This window comes from Triticum aestivum, chromosome 6A (genome assembly GCF_018294505.1).
Source record: "Triticum aestivum cultivar Chinese Spring chromosome 6A, IWGSC CS RefSeq v2.1, whole genome shotgun sequence".
Taxonomy (NCBI): Eukaryota; Viridiplantae; Streptophyta; class Magnoliopsida; order Poales; family Poaceae; genus Triticum; species Triticum aestivum.
This window is the reverse complement of record NC_057809.1, coordinates 413,608,266-413,621,679: the sequence shown is the minus strand read 5'-3', so window position 1 is coordinate 413,621,679 and position 13,414 is coordinate 413,608,266.

Sequence of the window (13,414 nt, the reverse complement as noted above, 5' to 3'; positions counted from 1 at the left end):
TCAGCAAACGATGAGTATCTGTTGATCAATGAGCTAGTCAACTAGAGGCTTACTAGAGACATGTTGGTGTCTATTATTCACACGTGTATTACGATTTCCGGATAATACAGTTATAGCATGAATAAAGACAATTATCATGAACAAAGAAATATAATAATAATACTTTTATTATTGCCTCTAGGGCATATTTCCAACAGTCTCCCACTTGCACTAGAGTCAATAATCTAGTTACATTGTGATGAATCGAACACCCATGGAATTCTGGTGTTGATCATGTTTTGCTCTAGGGAGAGGTTTAGTCAACGGATCTGCTACATTCAGGTCCGTATGTACTTTACAAATCTCTATGTCTCCATCTTGAACATTTTCACGAATGGAGTTGAAGCGACGCTTGATGTGCCTTGTCTTCTTGTGAAACCTGGGCTCCTTTGCGAGAGCAATAGCTCCAGTGTTGTCACAGAAGAGCTTGATCAGTCCCGACGCATTGGGTATGACTCCTAGGTCGGTGATGAACTCCTTCACCCAAATTGCTTCATGTGCTGCCTCCGAGGCTGCCATGTACTCCGCCTCACATGTAGATCCCGCCACGACGCTCTGCTTGCAACTGCACCAGCTTACTGCCCCACCATTCAAAATATACACGTATCCGGTTTGTGACTTTGAGTCATCCAGATCTGTGTCGAAGCTAGCGTCGACGTAACCCTTTACGACGAGCTCTTTGTCACCTCCATAAATGAGAAACATTTCCTTAGTCCTTTTCAGTTACTTCAGGATATTCTTGACCGCTGTCCAGTGTTCCTTGCCGGGATTACTTTGGTACCTTCCTACCAAACTTACGGCAAGGTTTACATCAGGTCTGGTACACAGCATGGCATACATAATAGAACCTATGGCTGAGGCATAGGGGATGACACTCATTTCCTCTATATCTTCTGCCGTGGTCGGACATTGAGCTGAGCTCAATTTCACACCTTGTAACACAGGCAAGAACCCCTTCTTAGAATGATCCATATTGAATTTCTTCAATATCTTATCAAGGTATGTGCTTTGTGAAAGACCTATGAGGCGTCTTGATCTATCTCTGTAGATCTTGATGCCTAATATATAAGCAGCTTCTCCAAGGTTCTTCATTGAAAAACTTTTATTCAAGTAGGCCTTAATGCTGTCCAAGAGTTCTATATCATTTCCCATCAAAAGTATGTCATCTACATATAATATGAGAAATGCTACAGAGCTCCCACTCACTTTCTTGTAAACGCATGCTTCTCCATAAGTCTGCGTAAACCCAAACGCTTTGATCATCTCATCAAAGCGAATGTTCCAACTCCGAGATGCTTGCACCAGCCCATAAATCGAGCGTTGGAGCTTGCACACCTTGTCAGCATTCTTAGGATCGACAAAACCTTCCGGTTGCATCATATACAATTCTTCCTTAAGGAAACCATTAAGGAATGCCGTTTTGACGTCCATCTGCCATATCTCATAATCATAAAATGCGGCAATTGCTAACATGATTCGGACGGACTTCAGCTTCGCTACCGGTGAGAAAGTCTCATCGTAGTCAACCCCTTGAACTTGTCGATAACCCTTAGCGACAAGACGAGCTTTATAGATGGTCACATTACCATCCGCGTCTGTCTTCTTCTTAAATATCCATTTATTTTCTATGGCTCGCCGTTCAACGGGCAAGTCAGTCAAAGTCCATACTTCATTTTCATACATGGATCCTATCTCGGATTTCATGGCTTCTGGCCATTTGTCGGAATCCGGGCCCGCCATCGCTTCTTCATAGTTCGAAGGTTCACCGTTGTCTAACAACATGATTTCCAAGACAGGGTTGTCGTACCACTCTGGTGCGGAACGTGTCCTTGTGGACCTTCGAATTTCAGTAGGAGCTTGATCAGAAGTATCTTGGTCATCATCAATAACTTCCTCTCTAGTCGGTGCAGGCGCCTCAGGAACATTTTCTTGAGTTGCGCCATTTTCCGGTTCAAGAGGTAATACTTCATCAAGTTCTACTTTCCTCCCACTTACTTCTTTCGAGAGAAACTCTTTCTCTAGAAAGGATCCATTCTTGGCAACAAAGATCTTGCCTTCAGATCTGAGGTAGAAGATATACCCAATAGTTTCTTTAGGGTATCCTATGAAGACGCATTTTTCCGATTTGGGTTCGAGCTTTTCAGGTTGAAGTTTCCTGACATAAGCATCGCATCCCCAAACTTTTAGAAACGGCAGCTTAGGTTTCTTCCCAAACCATAATTCAAACGGTGTCGTCTCAACGGATTTCGACGGTGCCCTATTTAAAGTGAATGCGGCAGTCTCTAAAGCATAGCCCCAAAAAGATAGTGGTAAATCGGCAAGAGACATCATAGATCGCACCATATCTAATAGAGTGCGATTACGACGTTCGGACACACCATTACGCTGAGGTGTTCCAGGCGGCGTGAGTTGTGAAACTATTCCACATTTTCTTAAGTGTCTACCAAACTCATGACTCAAGTATTCTCCTCCACGATCTGATCGTAGAAACTTGATTTTCCTGTCACGTTGATTCTCAACTTCACTCTGAAATTCCTTGAACTTTTCAAAGGTCTCAGACTTGTGTTTCATTAAGTAGACATACCCATATCTACTCAAGTCATCAGTGAGGGTGAGAACATAATGATAGCCACCGCGAGCCTCAACACTCATTGGACCGCACACATCAGTATGTATGATTTCCAATAAGTTGGTTGCTCGCTCCATTGTTCCTGAGAACGGAGTCTTGGTCATTTTACCCATGAGGCATGGTTCGCACGTGTCAAATGATTCACAATCAAGAGACTCTAAAAGTCCATCAGCATGGAGCTTCTTCATGCGTTTGACACCTATGTGACCAAGGCGGCAGTGCCACAAGTATGTGGGACTATCATTATCAATCTTACATCTTTTGGTACTTACACTATGAATATGTGTAGCATTACGCTCGAGATTCATAAAGAATAAACCATTCACCATCGGAGCATGACCATAAAACATATCTCTCATATAAATAGAACAACCATTATTCTCGGATTTAAATGAGTAGCCATCTTGAATTAAACGAGATCCTGATACAATGTTCATGCTCAAACTTGGCACTAAATAACAATTATTGAGGTTCAAAACTAATCCCGTAGGTAAATGTAGAGGTAGCGTGCCGACGGCGATCACATCGACCTTGGAACCATTCCCGACGCGCATCGTCACCTCGTCCTTCGCCATTCTCCGTTTATTCCGCAGCTCCTGCTGTGAGTTACAAATGTGAGCAACCGCACCGGTATCAAATACCCAGGAGCTACTACGAGTACTGGTAAGGTACACATCAATTACATGTATATCACATATACCTTTCGTTTTGCCGGCCTTCTTGTCCGCTAAGTATTTGGGGCAGTTCCGCTTCCAGTGACCACTTTCCTTGCAATAAAAGCACTCAGTCTCGGGCTTGGGTCCATTCTTTGGCTTCTTCCCGGCAGCTTGCTTGTCGGGCGCGGCAACTCCCTTGCCGTCCTTCTTGAAGTTCTTTTTACCCTTGCCCTTCTTGAACTTAGTGGTTTTATCGACCATCAACACTTGATGTTCCTTCTTGACTTCTACCTCTGCTGATTTCAGCATCGCAAATACTTCAGGAATGGTCTTTTCCATCCCCTGCATATTGAAGTTCATCACAAAGCTCTTGTAGCTCGGTGGAAGCGACTGAAGGATTCTATCAATGACCGCGTCATCCGGGAGATTAACTCCCAGCTGAGTCAAGCGGTTATGTAACCCAGACATAGTGAGTATGTGCTCACTGACAGAACTATTTTCCTCCATCTTACAGCTGAAGAATTTGTCGGAGACTTCATATCTCTCGACCCGGGCATGAGCTTGAAAAACCATTTTCAGCTCTTCGAACATCTCATATGCTCCATGTCTCTCAAAACGCTTTTGGAGCCCCGGCTCTAAGCTGTAAAGCATGCCACACTGAATGAGGGAGTGGTCATCGGTACGTGCCTGCCAAGCGTTCATAACGTCTTGTTCTGCAGGGAGAACAGGTGCATCACCTAGCGGTGCTTGTAGGACATAATCTTTCTTGGCAGCTATGAGGATGATCCTCAGGTTCCGGACCCAGTCCGTGTAGTTGCTGCCATTGTCTTTCAGCTTGGTTTTCTCTAGGAACGCGTTGAAGTTGAGGACTACGTTGGCCATTTGATCTACAAGACATATTGCAAATATTTTAGACTAAGTTCATGATAATTAAGTTCATCTAATCAAATTATAATGAACTCCCACTTAGATAGACATCCCTCTTCTAGTCATCTAAGTATAACATGATCCGAGTTGGCTAGGCCGTGTCCGATCATCACGTGAGACGGACTAGTCAACGTCGGTGAACATCTTCATGTTGATCGTATCTTCTATACGACTCATGCTCGACCTTTCGGTCTTCTGTGTTCCGAGGCCATGTCTATGCACATGCTAGGCTCGTCAAGTCAACCTAAGCGTATTGCATGTGTAAATCTGTCTTACACCCGTTGTATGTGAACGTAAGGATCTATCACACCCGATCATCACGTGGTGCTTCGAAACGACGAACTTTAGCAACGGTGCACAGTTAGGGAGAACACTTTCTTGAAATTATTATGAGGGATCATCTTATTTACTACCGTCGTTCTAAGCAAACAAGATGCAAAACATGATAAACATCACATGCAATCAAATAATAATAGTGACATGATATGGCCAATATCACATAGCTCCTTTGATCTCCATCTTGGGGCTCCATGATCATCTTGTCACCGTCATACTCATCGATATGTAAGTTGTGATTCCTATTACAATAGCATGAACATCTCATACATCACATATAGATCATTCATCATTCATCACAACTTTGGCCATATCATATCACAAAGCACTTGCTGCAAAAACAAGTTAGATCGTCCTCTAATTGTTGTTGCAAGTTTTACGTGGCTGAAGTAGGGTTCTAGAAAGAACGTTTTCTTACCTACGTGAAAGCCACAACGTGATTTGTCAACTTCTATTTACCCTTCACAAGGACCCTTTTCATCGAATCCGCTCCAACTAAAGTAGGAGAGACAGACACCCGCCAGCCACCTTATGCAACTTGTGCATGTTAGTCGGTGGAACCGGTCTCACGTAAGCGTACGTGTAAGGTTGGTCCGGGCCGCTTCATCCCACAATACCGTTGAAGCAAGATAAGACTAGTAGCAAGAAAGTTGACAACATCTACGCCCACAACAAATTGTGTTCTACTCGCGCAAGAAGAACTACGCATAGACCTAGCTCATGATGCCACTGTTGAGGAACGTTGCAGAAAACAAAAATTTTCCTACGGTTTCACCAAGATCCATCTATGAGTTCATCTAGCAACGAGTGATCGGATGCATCTACATACCTTTGTAGATCGCGAGCGGAAGCGTTCAAAGAACGGGGATGAGGTAGTCGAACACGACGTGATCCAAATCACCGGAGATCCTAGCACCGAACGGACGGCACCTCCGCGTTCAACACACGTACGGAACAGCCACGTCTCCTTCTTCTTGATCCAGCAAGGGGGAGGAGAGGTTGAGGGAGATGGCACCAGCAGCAGCACGACGGCGTGGTGATGATGGAGCTGCAGTACTCCGTCAGGGCTTCGCCAAGCGCTATGGAGGAGGAGGTGTTGGAGAGGGAGAAGGAGGCAACCAAAGGCGTGTTCTGAAAGCCCTCCTTCCCCCACTATATATAGGAGGGCCAAGGGGGGGGAGCCGGCCCTAGGAGATCCAATCTCCTAGGGGGTGCGGCCAAGGGGAAGGAATCCCTCCTCCCCAAGGCACCTAGGAGGTGCCTTCCCCTCCTAGGACTCTCCTCCTTGAAACCCTAGGCGCATGGGCCTCTTGGGGCTGGTGCCCTTGGCCCATGTAGGCCAAGGCGCACCCCCTACAGCCCATGTGGCCCCCCGGGACAGGTGGCCCCACCCGGTGGGCCCCCGGGGCCCTTCCGGTGGTCCCGGTACAATACCGATAACCCCGAAACTTGTCCCGATGGCCGAAATAGTACTTCCTATATATAATTATTTACCTCCGGACCATTCCGGAACTCCTTGTGACGTCTGGGATCTCATCCGGGACTCCGAACAACATTCGGGTTACTGCATATACATATCCCTACAACCCTAGCGTCACCGAACCTTAAGTGTGTAGACCCTACGGGTTCGGGAGACATGTAGACATGACCGAGATTGCTCTCCGGTCAATAACCAACAGCGGGATATGGATACCCATGTTGGCTCCCACATGCTCCTCGATGATCTCATCGGATGAACCACGATGTCGAGGATTCAAACAACCCTGTATACAATTCCCTTTGTCAATCGGTATGTTACTTGCTCGAGATCCGATCGTCGGTATCCCAATACCTCGTTTAATCTCGTTACCAGCAAGTCACTTTACTCGTACCGTAATGCATGATCCCGTGATCAAACACTTGGTCACTTTGAGCTCATTATGATGATGCATTACTGAGTGGGCCCAGTGATACCTCTCCGTCACACGGAGTGACAAATCCCCGTCTTGATCCATGTCAACCCAACAGACACTTCCAGAGATACCCGTAGTATACCTTTATAGTCACCCAGTTACGTTGTGACGTTTGGCACACCCAAAGCACTCCTACGGTATCCGGGAGTTACACGATCTCATGGTCTAAGGAAAAGATACTTGACATTGGAAAACTCTAGCAAACGAATTATACGATCTTGTGCTATGTTTAGGATTGGGTCTTGTCCATCACATCATTCTCCTAATGATGTGATCCCATTATCAATGACATCCAATGTCCATAGTCAGGAAACCATGACTATCTGTTGATCAACGAGCTAGTCAACTAGAGGCTTACTAGGGACATGTTGGTGTCTATTATTCACACGTGTATTACGATTTCCGGATAATACAGTTATAGCATGAATAAAGACAATTATCATGAACAAAGAAATATAATAATAATACTTTTATTATTGCCTCTAGGGCATATTTCCAACACTTGAAGCAGCCGATGCAAAAACTTTCTGCCATCGGGACCAATCGGAATAGACTGGTCATCTCTTGGTGTCTCAACAAATTTCAATCGTCCTTTATCAATGGCCGATTAAACTATTTGACGAAACATGTGGCAGTCATCCAAATTATGCTTAGACGAATCATGCAACTTACAATACATTCATCCTTGGATAAATGGCTTGACATGGTGATCAAGAATTCTAATGTAATTATTTTTCAACAACAAATCAAAGATTTGATCACACATGTTTGAATCGAAGGTATACCTTTTTTTTCTAGCCGATCTTGTTGTGAGAACGGCTTTGGAGTTAAGCAAAAAAATGGTTCAGATTTGGCATCTTCCCATTCGGCTATGAATTCTCTTTCGCATACTTTTTCCGATGTCCTTAAATAAGACACTATACTAGCATCGGTTTTCCCAAAAGATTTTAACCTTGGCTTTAAATTTCTGAAATCAAAGTAGTTAAAATATACGCGTCTCAATTGAGACCATGCGTAAGCCAAGCATGAAGCAAGCAAAGCTACCCAATTAGATATGAACTTTAAATAAAGCAATGGGAAAAGGTTTGGCTGTAGTAATAAGTCACTATCAGTCTCTTTGAATGGTACAATATATTGGTCGATATGCTTAGTAACAATTTTATTGCTAACAAGTAAATTGCCCTTCTTCATTGGTCTTTGAAAATTACTTATTAGAATTTTTCTAATAGATGCATCAACAATAAAGTTGTGACCAAATCTGGAAATAGATAAATTACTTGCTAGACATACCTCTTCAAATATGTTGGGAGAGCATGATGATTTCATATGATGAATAATATTGTGCTTTGCTTCTGGATGACTTCCCAACACCATGTCACAATTTTCTTCTTGATTTCGTGCATCATAAATTTGAAGATATTCGTCAACCGAACTTTGTTCGGCTACTTGCTCTTGTCCTTGAAGCTTGTCAATTTCTATGGCACGAAACTCATAGGGCAGGAAGTAGGTTCCATTAACTTCAGAAAAATCAAGTATGGTTGTCTTGCTATACTTCCCATGCCCTTTCTCAACAATGTTTGCCTCTTTGGATTTGATGGATTCAAAATCTTTACTACTTGATTCGGCTTTTTCAACCGAAGCATTTTTAGTTTCTGAATCATCATTCTTTTCACCGGTTATATCAATTGGCAACACTTCTTTTATTTGAGCTAATTCCCTATCAATTCTCTCTTGGCGAAGTACTTGCACCCTATCACGCAAAGCTTTAACTCCCCTCTCAATTTCAGCCCGCTCTAGATTAGTTTGCCCCCCAATGCTTTTAGAATCTTTCGGCAATGAAGTGTTAGTGTTGCTGAAATTTTGTAATTGTGTAGGGGGTGTATAATATGCTGCGGTCCTAGGTGGAGGTGTATGCATTGCTGTATAACCATATGTTTTTTCGCCAATTCTATCAATGCATGTAGTTTCATCTTCTTGCAAAACTCTAGTCTTTATTGCAGCATAATCAGGAAACAACCCCTTTTCATATTGTTCAAGGCAAATAGCACTAATCTTCTTATTTTGGGCTAAAATTTTTAATGCAACCAGAGCCACCTCATCTCCTGCAATATTAGGCATATATGCTCCTATAGAATCTCCATTCACTCGGCCATGAATATGAAGGTGCGGAGCCAAATTATGGACATCAACAATTGCGTATGGTGCCAAAAAATTAGTAGCATTAGGTGTAGCATATGATGTTTGAGGGTAATTGGCCAAATAACTAGTAGTAACATGGCCAATTCCCCTATCCACCGGCACGTTTGGATTAACGTACTGCAAGTTATTTGCCGATGAATAAAAACTTGAAACACTTTGTTGCATACCGTTGGAAGTTCCTACATAGGGTGTCTCAACTTGATTAACTGAACTCATCATGCTATTCATCGGCATATAAATTTGTGGGGTTGCCTGTAACACCCCGGATATGATTTACCCAATATGTACTCCAACTCTTGCCGTTTCTGGCGTTAAGTTATTTTATTCCCTCGGGTTCGGCTTTTTGTCTCTGTGTGTTGTTGTTGTCATGCATCTCATATCATTTCATCATGTGCATTGCATTTGCATACGTGTTCATCTCATGCATTCGAGCATTTTCCCCATTGTCCGTTTTGCATTCCGGTGCTTCGTTCTCCTTCGGTGGTCATTTCTATCTTTCTTTCGTGTGTGGGGATTAAACATTTCCGGATTGGACCGAGACTTGCCAAGCGGCCTTGGTTTACCACCGGTAGACCGCCTGTCAAGTTTCGTACCATTTGGACTTCGTTTCATACTCCAACGGTTAACCGAGGGACCGAAAAGGCCTCGTGTGTGTTGCAGCCCAACACTCCTCCAATTTGGCCTAAAACCCACCAAAACCCTCTCCATCATCTAGCGCGTTCGATCACGATCGCCTGGCCGAAAACCGCACCTCATTTGGACTCTCCTAGCTCCTCCTATGCCTATTTAAAGACCACTCCCCGAAATTTCTGGGCAAACCCTAGATCTCTCTCTCCTCACGCGCCGGACACTTCCTCCCGCACCGACGGACATGTCCGGCTAGCCCCGCCGCCGCCACGTGTTGCCTGCCTGTTGGCCGCGCAGCCGCCCCACTTCCCCGTCCGTCGCCGGCCCGGGAGGACCAGGAGGGGCCCCCGAGGCCCATACGCCGCACCCCGCCGCCCGGCTGTCAACCGCCGCCGCCCGACGCGTCTTCCCCGCGCCCGGCCGCCACTCCGTCGCCCGGCGCTGTCTCCGGCGACCTCGATCACCGCCGCCTCAAGCCCGCGGCGCCGCACCTCCCTCCGGCGGTCGCCGCGCCACCACACGTCCCCACGGCCGGATCCGCCTCCTCCGGCCACCGCCTCGCCTTCCTCGCGCCGGCAAGCTCCGACAACTCCGGCGAACCCCGACATTTCCGGCGATCTCCTCGATCCGCGCGCCGGATCCAGATCTGAGAATCGGGGTTGACTTTTTCGTCCCAAACCCTAATAATTTGCGTTTTTCATCATGCTATAACTCCGCATCCGTAGCTCCGTTTTGGCATATAGCATATCAAAATGTTCGTCTCAGATAGTACATCATTTCATTCCATTGCATCATTTTCATTTGAGTTCATCTTGATGCCCGAAATGCTGTTAGAAGAGTGCTACTTGAGATAATTGTCAGATCTGCTGCTCCATTTAGATATTTGTCATTTTTGCCATGATTATTGTGTGCATGTTATGCCCATGATCTCTACATGTGATTTTTTACATTTTTGCCATCTATCCAGAGGTGCAACCCATGTATTTTTGTGATGTGTGTGGTGACTAGCACAAGCTTGCAAAGTGGTGCACTTGTTAATGCTGATTTCAGGGACTTAGCATTTCCACTAAGCCCTTGGTCTGTTTATCTCATGATGCCATATATTCATGTTGTTTCCTAGTGATCCGTGCCTCTTTTGAGGATGATCAGTAAGGATGATTTGTTAATCTTGTAGTGCTCTATCCATACATGTCTTTGTTTGCAATTATGGAGCACCCTAGCTTGAGTCAATCGAGCTCTACTTTTACTATTTTGTGAATCTGGGCAGATTGTCTACTTGTTAGCGATTTTTCTGAGGATGTTGTAGTTGATCCGTGCATGCTATGTTATTGTTCTTGCCATGTATAACTTGTATTTTGTGTATTCTTGATGGGTGTATGCTTAGATTGTCATGACATGCTCTGTAGTGAGTGCATCGAGCTCGTAAACATGCCTACTTGATATCTGTTTTCAGCATGCTCCAGTTTTCACTAAGTCTGAGAACTGATTATGTTTTGCCATGTTCACATGCTTGCAAATGTATTTTCTGATCCCTTTTGGCTCAAGGTCACTAAGGTACTTTTGTTAAGCTCTTTGAGTAGCTCCATGCCATGCTATACTTTGCCATGTTCAGGTCCTGTAGCATATAGTTTGTTGCTCCAAAGAGTGCTATCTGATCTGAAATTCCAGACAAGTGTTAATTTCACCAAGTCTGAAATCTGTTTACCAAATGCATTTTTGCCATGCTTGTTTGAACCTGTTAATGGATGAATTGGCCGTAGCTCAGTGCTAGACTTTTGTTAAGCATCATGAATGTGTTCCTGCCATGTATTTTGATGCCATGTTTGGGTGCTGTAGCATGTTTATCTCGTTGCATTTAGTTGACTACTTGTTGTAAATCGCAGATCGTGGCCATATTTGAATTGCTTGTCATTTCCAAACCGTAACTCCGATTCCGGCGTTCTTTATATCGTTTTCAAGCGTTTCATCTCATATTTCCAGTGGCACACTTGGATTTCCAAGTTGAGTCCAGGTTCATTCATCTCTTGACAAATCTTGCATATGCATCCCGCATCGCATCCCGCATAGCATACCATCCTTGAATCATTTTGTTTGAGCCTTGCACGTGGTTGATTGTGTCCTTGTTGCTTGTTTGTCTTGTTTGTATAGATCCGGGAGACGAGTTCGCTAACGAGGAGCCCGTTGAGTTTGCTTTCGAGGATCCAGTCAACTCAGACAACTGTGCAGGCAAGATGATCATACCCTTGAAATCACTACTATCTTTGTTTTGCTAGATGCTCGCTCTTTTGCTATGCCATGCTACGATGCCTACCACTTGCTTTCAAGCCTCCCAAATTGCCATGTCAAACCTCTAACCCACCATGTCCTAGCAAACCATTGATTGGCTATGTTACCGCTTTGCTCAGCCCCTCTTATAGCGTTGCTAGTTGCAGGTGAAGATTGGAGGCCGTTCCTTGTTGGAACATTATTTACTTGTTGGGATATCATTATATTGCCATGTTATCTTAATGCATCTATATACTTGGTAAAGGTGGAAGGCTCGGCCTCTCACCTAGTGTTTTGTTCCACTCTTGCTGCCCTAGTTTCCGTCATATCGGTGTTACGTTCCCGGATTTTGCGTTCCTTACGCGGTTGGGTTATAATGGGAACCCCTTGATAGTTCGCCTTGAATAAAGCTTTTCCAGCAATGCCCAACCTTGGTTTTACCATTTGCCACCTAGCCTCTTTTTCCCTTGGGTTTCCGGAGCCCGAGGGTCATCTTATTTTAAACCCCCCCGAGCCAGTGCTCCTCTGAGTGTTGGTCCAAACAGAGCCACTTGCAGTGCCCCCTCGGGGAAACTCGAGGTTTGGTTTTAGCTGTACGTAGTGTTCATCTGAGTGTGCCCTGAGAACGAGATATGTGCAGCTCCTATCGGGATTTTTCGGCACATTCAGGCGGTGTTGCTGGATTTGTTTTAACTTGTCGAAGTGTCTTGAAGAACCGAGGTACCGAGTCTGATCGGAACGTCTCAGGAGAAGGTCTATTCATTCGTTGACCGTGAGAGCTTGTCATGGGCTAAGTTGGGACCCCCTGCAGGGATTGAACTTTCGAAAGCCGTGCCCGCGGTTATGGGCAGATGGGAATTTGTTAATGTCCGGTTGTAGATAACTTAAACCTTAACTTAATTAAAATGTATCAACTGTGTGTGTTACCGTGATGGTCTCTTCTCGGCGGAGTCCGGGAAGTGGACACGGTGTTGGAGTAATGCTTGCGCAGGTTGCTCTCTAGTTTCTCGCTCGCGCTTTGCCTTCTCTTCTCGCTCTCTTTTGCGAACAGGTTAGCCACCATATATGCTAGTCGCTTGCTGCAGCTCCACATATATTTACCTTGCCTTTCCTATAAGCTTAAATAGTCTTGATCGCGAGGGTGCGAGATTGCTGAGTCCCTGTGGCTCACAGATTACTATTACACCAGATGCAGGGCCTGATGATTCCGCTCCAGATGGCGCGCTTGAGCTCAAGTGGGAGTTCGACGAGGACTCTCAACGATACTATGTTTCTTTTCCTGATGATCAGTAGTGGTGCCCAGTCGGGGTGATCGGGACCGTGTCGCATGTTGGGTTATCTTTTATTTTGGCGTCGTAGTCGGGCCATGAGTGTTTGAATGATGTAATGTTATTTATGTACTTTGTGTGACGTGGCGAGTGTGAGCCAACTATGTTACTTATCCCCTTATTATGTATTATATGGATGTTGTGATGATTGCCTCACTTGCGACATTGCTTTCAATGCGGTTATGCCTCTAAGTCGTGCCTCGACACGTAGGAGATATAGCCGCATCGAGGGCGTTACATTGCCGATGCATGGGAGTTGGGATACATATGTTGCATGTTGCTAAAATTATATGAAGTACAATCATGGAGATTTTGTTGCATCGGCCCTTGCACATAATTAGACCCATGATTGATAAAGCTAGGGCTAGCCGATACATTATGCTCATTAGATGATCTAGCAACAATATATGCATTATTTGCATCTACATATGTGAATTGGGTATTCATATTACCTTT